At 42.9% G+C, this 11,267-nt stretch overlaps 1 protein-coding gene across 1 annotated transcript in view; it reads left to right on the top strand.

The window, feature by feature from the left end:
• Nucleotides 1-1,720: 1,720 nt before the first annotated feature.
• Nucleotides 1,721-11,267, top strand: part of mpp7a (MAGUK p55 scaffold protein 7a) — a 113,698-nt gene continuing 104,151 nt past the window's right edge. The window contains 1 exon segment of the mRNA XM_084475184.1: nucleotides 1,721-1,941. The gene's annotated coding sequence lies outside the window, so the exon portion shown is untranslated.

The raw sequence follows: 11,267 nt of genomic DNA, 5'->3' as shown, positions 1-11,267 counted from the left end.
GTATTATTTAATTTAGCAATCATGCCAGTCTATGATTTCTGAAATTACGTATTTTTTTCTTGTCCTGGCAACCTTTATCTGCAATTCGCCACTCACTTGTCCGACAGCAACAGTCGGAGCGTGATCAAATGTAATTGCAATATACATTAACCATATGGTTACTTCGATTATATTTTTTAATTTACTGCACACCCATCACAACAAAATGATACGAACAATTCAAGTTTATACCTGATCAAAACAACAACATCAACATGCCATGATACTATATAACTTGATCTCTTGCGACACCTGGTGGTGATACTTTATTATCACCAATGGAGAGTTGGATCAAGATAACTGAGATTTGATAAACGAACCTTTCTATGAATGTATATTGTATGTATATATAATGTCCAAAAAATAAATAATTTTACAACCAAAGTTCATAGACGTACATGGAGTGAACAAATGTAATTGCAATCGACTGTACAATTAACTGTTGTGAACGGTAACCGACATGAGTTTAAGAATGATCAATAGGAGCCAAATAAAATAGAAAGAACTGGCAAAGAAGACAGCAGCTCGAAGAAAGGAGGGACGCAGGCAGCGAAAGAGCCATTACAACCATCTCCACCGGTTACAAGTTATCATACACAGGGTGCGATTTGTCAAAAAAAAGATTTTTTGTTTTTTTTACCACAACATCAACACATGTAATTAAAACAAAGTTTGTCCGTGTTGGTGTGAGGGTGTGCATTTTGTTTACATTTCACATGTAAAGGTGGTTGGAAGCCCCATAGCCACACATTAAAATGCATCGTGTTCAAATGCTGAATCGCAACTTCTTTTGTCCACAAATCAAGGCATATCATCATGAAACAGTAGAACAAAGGGCCCCTGCTGGCCCTGTGACCTGTAGCCTGTTTATTCATTTATTATTTTACCTTTATGTTCAATAATTTCAATGGTCCAACTACAAGTGACATATTTCGCCATACAGAATGTTACATACAAACATGTTTCAGGACTACATCATGACATTTATTTAGCACCTTAAAATCTTAGTTGTTTCTGCAAGCCGCTAGTGTCAAGTCATTGTATATGCCTAATTGATTTACAAATGGAAAATCATTTTCATCTTTGCATCTTCCTCATGATTTTGTTCATCCTCATCCTAACCGGTAGGGGAAGGCATTGAGCCATTTTGCTACAAGCAACGCAGCTGAACTCACCTGTTCAACGCAACTGAATGTACATGCCGAAAGTAATTGAAGCTGTGTTCGTTTATTTACAGTTTACCATGTTTGATTAATTTTATATTGTTGTTGTTCTGTCTTATGTAAATTCACATCCATTTGAACTCATGGCTTCTAGGATTTTTTTTATACATTGGTTATATTAATTTGTTTACAATTTAAAATGCACCACCATATTATGTCAGAATATATGTCTGTGTGTGTTTTATAAACTACCTACATTTAGGCACAAGTTTGGTCATGCAGAGAAAGACTTCCTTCTTGCAAACATAATATGATTGACTATTCAAAGAGCCAATAGAATTACTTAGTAACGCCTTAAAAAACAAATTGACCAATGACAGTAACGCCTGGAAGCTTAGGCCTACGTCGGGACGCCCCCCGGCACTGATCCCGGAGCCGCTTTCTACTTTCTTGTAACCAACCACTACCATTGTATTGTGGTGAAAACCTGATCTCCAAACAGTATTTGTATGGATGACTATATCTCCCGTATTATGGTACGGACAGGCGTTTCGTTTTGAAAGGTTCTGTTCACTAGATAGACAGAAAGCGTTGTTATTGACTAAGCAACTGTTAATAACAAATCACGGTCTCTACGTTAAGTACTAACTTGATAAGGACGGGTTTCCCTTAAAAAGGAATCGTTTAAGTGAATTCCTGACCGACAAGAGGCTACTCCGCACCAACGCCCGAAGCGATAGTGAGTACCAACTCTGTCTTCACTAAAGTTACATTCAGTTCAATGTTCCGATGGGAAGGTGGCATTAAGCTACCTCCCATATTATGCCGTTGTTATGTCTTACGGGATAAAAAATACTAAGTAATTTTAACGCTTTGGTTAAACACAAAAAAGTGACCTCGGCTGACTGTCGAATAATCAAATAGACAATAAAGTGTTGTGTCCAAATTCAAAGATATAGGTACAACGCCAACAACGTTTATAAAAAGTCAAATACTTTCCTGTTAAACTACCATAAAGTATACACATAAACCCAGTCACACCCACACCATTGCAAGCACGACTAGGTTTCATCCTCTTTCAAAGTTTAGAAAAATTGACGGATGGTATTTATTGAACTTCGAAAATATGAACGTATGTGTCTGTCCGCGTGTGCGTGTGCGTGCGGGTGCGTGCGTGCAATTTAATGTGTAATGTTTGCTGTCGCCAGTCACATGTTCAAGACCTGTTTGTTCTTCGTAAATCAGCTGTGTGCTCTACTATGGGGCATTGTACCAGGACGTCTACCTGTGAATGAAATCCAATGGGTGCTTTTGGACGGCATTCAACCTTTAGGAAGGTGGCCACTAAACATGTATACATATGATGCTTTTTACAAAAAACAAGTTTTGTCTTTGACAAAATACTTTTTGACCAAACTTTTTGTCAGATTGTCTCACTGCAATCAATATCTGGGTGATAATGCTGTCGTGGTGGTTTTATTAATGGCATGCATCTCTTTGATATGATTGATATGCACAGTTTCAGTTTCATTTCGCAGAGGGTCTGTTGTGCTCTGGTTTTGAGAGAGAGAGAGAGAGAGAGAGAGCGAGAGGATGACCTTCTTAAGCACCATGTCTCTAGGCGGCAAGGAACAATGCTACAGGGTAATCGGTATCGGTGGTGAAGCCTCAATACTGCTCTTTTTATTCTTTCCCTGGGGCTATCCTAGTACGTCCTTACTACACGTACACTAGAGGAAAATGGTCTTGTGTTCAAAACAGACAATGAGTCTCTCTCCCTTTAGGGAATTGGGATTGTAGGTGAAATGAGTTTTGCTCACGTGTGTGGCTTGGCTTGACCCAATGTTGGCTCTGACAGTGAAGAAAGCAGCCAGCCAATAAGCCAAATAGCCAAAATAACAAACAGACCAGATCAAGGGGAAGGTAAAGAAAAAAAATATATATTTCCGGTATATTTCCTTTCCCAAATGTTGTCAGACACTTATAAGAATCTGAGCAGTGGCAAAAACAAGCACTGTTAGAGGACATACATTGGCAGGGCGCTATTGCCCTATTGGTTAACATTCGTGTCTGCAATGGTTGAAGCATTTTTCGCTCAATACTGGACCAATTTCAAAAATTGGGTCACTTTGACCCAAAATTATGGGATATAGCATCCAGGTTGAAACATCCTGAAGTTATCCTTTCATTTCAAACATAATTTGTGTTGCATTTTTGCAAGTAGGTATATCACCAGACCATTCACTAATCACCGTTCCTGGGGAGGGCCCGGAGGTGTGGAGGTGCCTACTATGGCCTGTGTAGTTGTCCCGACAGGTGTCGTGAAGCTGCAGCCCTGCATAGCAGACATTCCTGGGGCTTTGTTTCCCGAGCTGTGGGTCAGCAAGTCGGGGTGGGAAGGAGCGGGGGGCGGGGGGGTGTCTGGGAACGGAGGAATGGTATGCCGCGGCTGAACTCACAGAATTAATTTGAGCAACCTGCTGACGGAGACAAAGTGCTTCCTGTTGTGCAAGCAGCTTGACTCTTGTCTCGGGAAGAAGGCTATTGGCAAACAAGACTGCCGTTGTGGCCCTCAGACAATGTATGGCGTTGGCTCCCATTATAGGAGGTCATGATTAGTTTATTTTAATATGCCAGGCTACACTGGGCATCTCCTGTTGCGACCCTTATCTTGAGTAGATCAATATTGGTAGCCTTTTATGATTGTGTAATTGTCCGTTGGTGCTCTTGCACTATGTACACATGGACGGATGCCATGAGAACCTCTAAATTAAAGCCCGTTATTAGTTGGCATATTACCAAAATAATGAATTAGGTTGCATTAGTTGTGTGCTGTACCCTTTCTGTTTCTGCTTGTTGATATTTTTGTATAAAACATGTTGTCCACCATGAGGCATATACATAATGCATATGATAACAAGCAGGGTTAACTCATTTTCGTGTTACCCCTTTCCACGTGAAAATATCACTCTAAACTGTGACCAAAGTAGTTCATCACACATCACATTACCAGCAAGTCAGCAACCCAATGTAAATCATTGACATCATCTTCTGTTAAGTAGGCTGTGGCTCTAAATGATCACCGAGGCTGCATGCAGTGCCCCCTTCCACCTATCCATCCATCTGTCCAGCTTTTAGTTTTTCATTCTCTATTATCTGTCTAGCCATCCTTACATCTGTCAATCCATCCAAACATCTATCCATTCATCCAGCCATCCATCTATCATTGCAATCATCTCTCAATCCATCCATCCATCCATCCCTGCCCTTCCCATCTATGCATCCATCCATCCATCCATTCAGTCAGCATTCTTCCAGTCATCCATGCAATTGCCGCATCACTCATAGCGTCACAGATGCATTCTCGCTGAGTGATGGACCTGTGTGTTGGCCAAAATTGTTCAGATGACAGTGATTTCAAGGATGTGCCTGCCTGGCAAGAGCTCTGCTGGGAGCGGGGATGGGAGGGTGGGGGTGTGCTTTGGTTTGTGCACAATTGCGATGCTGCTCAATTTGTGCAGGCCTGCAGAGGTATCGCATGTCTCTACAGAGTTGCCCTGGCACTCTGGGATGAAATGAGCCCACCCAGCAGATGCCAGCCATTAGACACCAGCAGTGGAAGGAGCATTAGATCATTTGGTATAGCACACATTAACAACACTGCACCCCGTCCCCTAGCCCCTATTTTGTTTGACTTTTTTATTTTCCACTAACCAGTTGCTGGTGTGGGATGTGAAGTAGGCCTACTTGACCAAAAATATGTAGGTTAAGAGTTGGACCTAATATCCACCAGTATGGTACATGTTTTGACCACGTGTAGATATAGCTGATGATGATCATTTTAGTATTACAATTTAGGAGGAGACGCTCAAAAGCAACTTGCAGTGAATGCAGTATAGGGGTGAGGTAGGTTGCTCATTGAAGCCTTCAGATAAGCTGCAGAATAGAATCCAGAAAGTTTCGGCTAGGACTTTTCACTAAATAGCAAAGTATTGTCTCCAGACTTTTGTCCGTGATGGTGATCTTATAAAACAATTAAAAGTTGGATAGCATTCTACACTATGTTGTCTGTCATCCCGACATAATGCATTTATGAACAGATCCATTGATTCCCTTGCTGGATTTTTGAGGCATTGACCTGTAAGACAATAGCATTTAAAAAGACTGACGTTGATCCTCAGACACTTCAGTCTAGCTGAGCAAAAGGAAACCGCTTATTGTTGGCAGATCAGGTGCACAGAGCCTTCACATTGTGAGCTGTCTTAGTATTAGTGGTCTTATTAATGGGCCACGCTCATTGGCGTCTGCATTTGTAAGTTGGAACGGTATATGCAGTGGGCCTCCTGAGTGCCTGGTTACCCAGCGTTATACGACTGTCCTGACTGTCCTTCTCAAATGAGGCAGTAATTGAAGTGTAACCAAACACGTTGGTCTTGGCTGTCTCCGCCCCTGAAATGGCTTTGAACGATGGGACTGTCGGTTGTGTTAGGGGCCCGGGGAAGCCTGATGGAGTGGGTGTGTCAACCACAGAGGAACACCCAGGCTTCCACTTCCTTTCCTCATAATAGAAAATGTGAATGCATTTAAAGGCAGCTCCTTATCCCTGTTTGAAGTTTTGGCTTCTGCATGACATGTTGGGTTCATTAGTAAGGTAGTTGGTAGACGTCCTCAGTTTGAGGGGGTTTAGCCTCATAGTTAAAAGGTTGGTGTAGCGAACAGCTTTGACTTTTTGTTACAAAAGCATTAAATCCATCAGCTGCTTCTTATGAATTCAACAGCAACATGTTCCTTGGAAACAGCCTCTGTTTGACCTCAGATTTTATTTTTTGCAAACAATGAATGAGCCAAGTCATTGCTACTCTGAAAATAAATGCACCGCATTGCAATAACATGTTTGGACCAAAATCCTCAAATGGCCATATACACCATGATGTTTATTTAAATCCATTTGGATTTACACTTTGTTTACACCTTGGAAGTAAGGGATAAGGAGACGGTAGCTGTCTTTCATTTCTGTGTTGCCAAAGCTTTCCAGTTCCCCCGAGGCCCTATTTAAACACAAAAGGAAAAGTGTTCACTCTCACAACATCTACATGCTTTGTTGAGGTGTCCCTCATTCTACTCAATGGCTGAATGCTTTCATTGTAAAATATTCCGTCCCTATGCCAAACATTCAATGATGGTGAATAATGAGTGCAGTGCAATTAGTCTGGACACTAAGACAGATACTTTTATTTTCCTGTGCTGGTCTCTTTAATGGTTTAAAGCACTTCAATAAACCCTTTTAATTTCATGCTTTCACTCATAATAAAGTAATCTGTGTGTGTGTGTGTGTGTGTGTGTGTGTGTGTGTGTGTGTGTGTGTGTGTGTGTGTGTGTGTGTGTGTGTGTGTGTGTGTGTGTGTGTGTGTGTGTGTGTGTGTGTGTGTGTGAGAGTTTCTCTTAAACTGTTTGACTTCTGCCAGAGGGTTAGGCAGGGTCCTGGCAATGCAATCTCATTGTGTCTGAATGGCTCCATCCCTTCTCTGTGTGTAGGGCATCTCAGGTGGCCTCTGCCCTGTCTTCCTTCTTAAACACTCTCTGCCACCTCTCTCTGGCTCAAGGCTGACCCTATGTAATTGCCTGCTTAGCGCCTTTTATTTAACCTCTTTCACTACTTGGGGATGTTGATTGCGAAGTGTGTGTTGTAAGGCTGCTTACTCCCTGGCTTGTGTTTATGCCCATGTCAGGCTGTTTATGCATTCATTCATGTTTGGACCAATGGGCCTCAATCTATTGAGGCTCTTTCTATTCTCTCTTCACTCATTGAGCGCAATTATAGGGAGTTACCTTTTGAAAAGGCCTTAACAAAAGACTATTAGAAGCCCTATACTATCTGCCCTCTCCGTCGAGAGGGGCCTATACGTGATTAACGCCATTCAATCTGGATGATGACAGCCAGGGGAGCACTCTTCTCCGGCCCGCCAGCCCCCAGCGAGACAGTTGTGTTGTTTAGCTTTCTCCGCCTCACATCACATAGATCCGCTTTTCTTCCTCGTCCCTCCCTGTCCTTGTCCCCCTTGTCCTCCCACATTCAGGCCCAGTGTTGGGGTTAATTTGTTGGTAATCGTAAGCCTGTTGTCCCAAGCAGTGCACACAGTAGCCTGAGCAGTAGAGCCGTCGCATCTGCTGGAAGAGAACCAGGATTTTTGGAACGTGGAGCGGTCATGTAATGTTCTCCTTGAAGAGCAGAGGGCTTTAACGCAACCGAAGAAAGTCAGAGCTGATGTCCACCACCAAGGCCAGATGGCATACTTCCGGATCACTCGGATCGTTCGATATTGTGCTAAGCCATCAGAGCCAGCCAGCAAAAATGCTTTTCTTTAAACCCCACAGAAAGGCGACAATAGCAGTTCCCTCAGATCTTTTAACAATTTGCCCTTGGTCCCTCTGAGCTGCACTGTTCCAAAATAGAGCGGTATGTGAGGTTTTTCCTAAATTGTAGTTTCTATAACTACGCCCCTCAACACTGGACACACAGACGAGGGCACTCTGTCCGATAACATCCATGTGTAACCCCTGCTGACAGTATAACACTAAACCCATGTTGAGGTTTGCTCCTGTTCAAATCATGGTTAAACACTTGCTAATGTAATGACTTTCTTTAAGCTCTTCAGATGCTCCTACATAGGTTGTGACAAAGCGGATGCCATCGGGATTTCTCCTTTCGAAATTTAGGAGAGCTTTCCACAGCAACTTTTAAAGTAGGGCTTGGGCAACTTACTCAAGGGTACAGTAGGTAGCTTGAGTAGATTGAGGATTACGTTACATTTTGGCTGAAAGTCACACAGCCTCACAACAACACTGCCCTCCCCTTTTTAAAACTGCCCTCCATAACCATGCAAAGCCAAGATGGACGTTGTGTACCACTTCTTCCATAATTTTAGTGCAGTATTACCAGATGGTATTTAGTACTATCACCCTTCACATACTAAGCACCCTTAAAATCCCAAAAGTTGTGCTCTGCTGTCAAACATGTGTCGCCCACACATCAAAGAACGGTCTTGAATGTTAGCTTTTTGCTCACCACTAATTACTGGCTGCTCTTGTGGAAAGACCTTCTTTAGAAACAGTGCTTTGGCTCTGGTGCAATTAAAGTGTGGTATTTATAGTCTGCCAGATTGCTTTGCCTTGATATCAAAAGGTTTCTAGTATTCAAACGTGTGTGTGTGTGCGTGTGCGTGCATGCATGCGTGCGTGGGGTTGGTAATGATAATGGCTTACTCATCATCACACAGACAGAGGATTTAAATACACTTTGAATATAATTCATTGTCCAGTGTCTCAGTTTCTAAGGTCAGTGCACTTGTTTTTGTAGCTTGAAAACAAAAACTAAAAAGTAACTATAGCTTGAAATGCAAGCCTGTGTAAATGTGCATCGACTAACTTGTCTTCGACTATAATTTTCTGTGATAACGTTTTTGTCTACAATCAGCCAAAGCAAATCTCCAACACACAATTTGAATCTAATGTAGATTGTTTGATCTGTGAGATAAGTTTTTCTGTATTTTTGCAACCTATGTATTTTAATAAGCACGCACACAAACATCACCGGATGCCACTGTCAGAGGCCCATCATCTCTTCTAGATCCTCTGAAATCACATTTTCATTCCAAACTGGCATTTGATTTTCCATCTGCTACATTGAAGAACAGAACATCAATCACATTCAAATGTTATGGCTTTGACAACATTGTGTTCCTTTTTTGAATACATTTTTTTCCCAAATATTTTTTTTTGTAGACCACAACAAATATGGCAAATATGGCAAATTGAGTATGTTGAAAAACAAAAACAAAGCCATGATTCATTCCATTGCAGTAAATGATGAAAGGCAAATAACACATCAGAGCCTTGTTTGATTTATGAAAATGGGCGCTTACTTAAACAACTTACTATACTCGTGTCCTCATTTCGGCATATGCAACAAAGCTCCTATTTCACAGTCCTCTCTCAAACCCAGCTCAGACAATGGCCCAGTCTAATGGCTCTCTTTTTTCAATTTTCTGTCCCCCCGTCTTCCTCTTTGTGTCCGGGATCGTCACTGGACCGGGGAAAACAAAGCATCTCTTTTTCATTGGTGTTCTGAAGCTGGACTGGTTCAGCCATTGGCCACTAATCTAGGTATCACATCAGTGACCTCCGGGCTTCACTAATGGGATGTCCACAGTCTGGGGAAAATGGAGGCTGAGAGGGATGGATGGAAAGCCAGAAACAGTGGGAAGGAAAAAAATACTGATGGAGAGTGTGTGTGTGTGTGTGTGTGTGTGTGTGTGTGTGTGTGTGTGTGTGTGTGTGTGTGTGTGTGTGTGTGTGTGTGTGTGTGTGTGTGTGTGTGTGTGTGTGTGTGTGTGTGTGTGTGTACGCTTGCGTGGCCAAACTTGTGGTCCATTGGATAGAGGGAAATACTCGGGTATATTATGAGGCATTTTTTTGTACAGTGCTGCTTTTATAGGCCAGAAGAGTCTCTCATGTAGGAACAATAGAATAGAGCTGTTATTAGTTTCTGGTTTCCAGTGATCAGGCTTTTTCAGAGAGGAATGCTAAAGCACAACATAGTTCTCAAAAACATGGTTCTCAAAAACAAACAGCACAGAACGATGGGAATCCTGTGAATCCCTCATCTGCATTCATCTGTAACAAGAGTGGTATCTAAGTGCAATTTGTAGGAGGAGTCGGAGGGGAAGTGGTAATTGCATTTGATGTCGTGTGACTTATGATGTGGCCATTTCCTGACTTCTGAAATATGAAATATTTGATCCTCAAATATAGAGACGTGGATGGAGCTATGTGACAAAACATTTTCCCACAGTGTCCGTGTGTCTGACATTGTGGGAAATGTTTTGTCACATGGATCCACTGAGCCAGAGTAAATATCACCTGAATCAGCATGCTCAGAAGACACTGATGATTGATGATGTTTCATCAAATATTCAGGTGGCCTTTTTCAGGTGGCCCCCCCTCTGACAGCCGGTCATTATTCCCTCGATGTTTCTTCAGTGTTTCTTCGATGTTGTAATAGCTGTAAACAGACACGCACCGGCCAGTGCTATGTTCTATACTAATGCCGCATTTCCACCGCAGGGTACGCTTAAGTTCGGACCCAGCACGTCTCAGCTCAGTAGTGAGGGTGCGGTATAGCCCAGCTCGGTTACGTGTCGCATTTCCTCCGCCGCCAGTACCCTTATGGTAGGGCGGGGTTTAAGCCGGACAGCGATAGCCACGCCAGCTACGTAAGTATCGTGATCTCATAGCAGCCCGACACAGTGTAGCCTGCTAATAAATCCAAGGAAAAAGAAGAACGCACACAATGAACAAAGAGCAACAATGTAGGTCGTCCAAGAAGGACGGCAAACTTTTGCGCAACATTTTCTTCAATAAACAAAGCTTTCGTCGTTGTCCAGAAATACCTCGCGGGTACTGTGTTTGTTTGTTATTATCCCCCTGTCGCACGTAAGGGACGATTCTGTCTACCAATCAATGGACGGCGTGTGTAGCTCAAACTTGCCGGGACCCTTTCAGGCTCTCAGTACCCCAACAGAGTAGTACTGCGAGACGAGAATGGCTCAGTCCGGGTCACGCCCACTTTTGGCAGTGGAAACGCGACCCGTGCCGCACCTTTGCAGACTGAACCGACCCGCACCCTGCGGTGGAAATGCGCCATAAGCCACTGAGCTTACTGTAGGTTTTACATGGTTTTACAAAAAATACTATGCTAATGCTCCACAAAAAAGCTATTCCACTGTGGTAGCTGCTGGCCCTTGCTGTACAATGTGTTGGGCAGCTGTTCTACAGAGTGTGGGCTGGCCAGGGATTCCCTGGTCGATGACAGAGCCTAGAGATCCTTTAGTCCACTCGATTAATCCAATCAACGCAACCAGCAGCCAGACGCTCAGAGGGGAAATCCTGTCCCATGGAGTGTGGCCAGCATCGTAAGGCTGATCAGGGCTGGAAACCCTTCTCCTCTCCACCAGAGAGTTAGCCATTCTCTAAATAACTATACATTACATATGTTCAAGTTAACCT

Source organism: Micromesistius poutassou, assembly GCF_964030765.1.
Source record: "Micromesistius poutassou genome assembly, chromosome: 11".
Classification (NCBI taxonomy): domain Eukaryota; kingdom Metazoa; phylum Chordata; class Actinopteri; order Gadiformes; family Gadidae; genus Micromesistius; species Micromesistius poutassou.
This window is presented reverse-complemented; position numbering and strand designations above follow the sequence as displayed.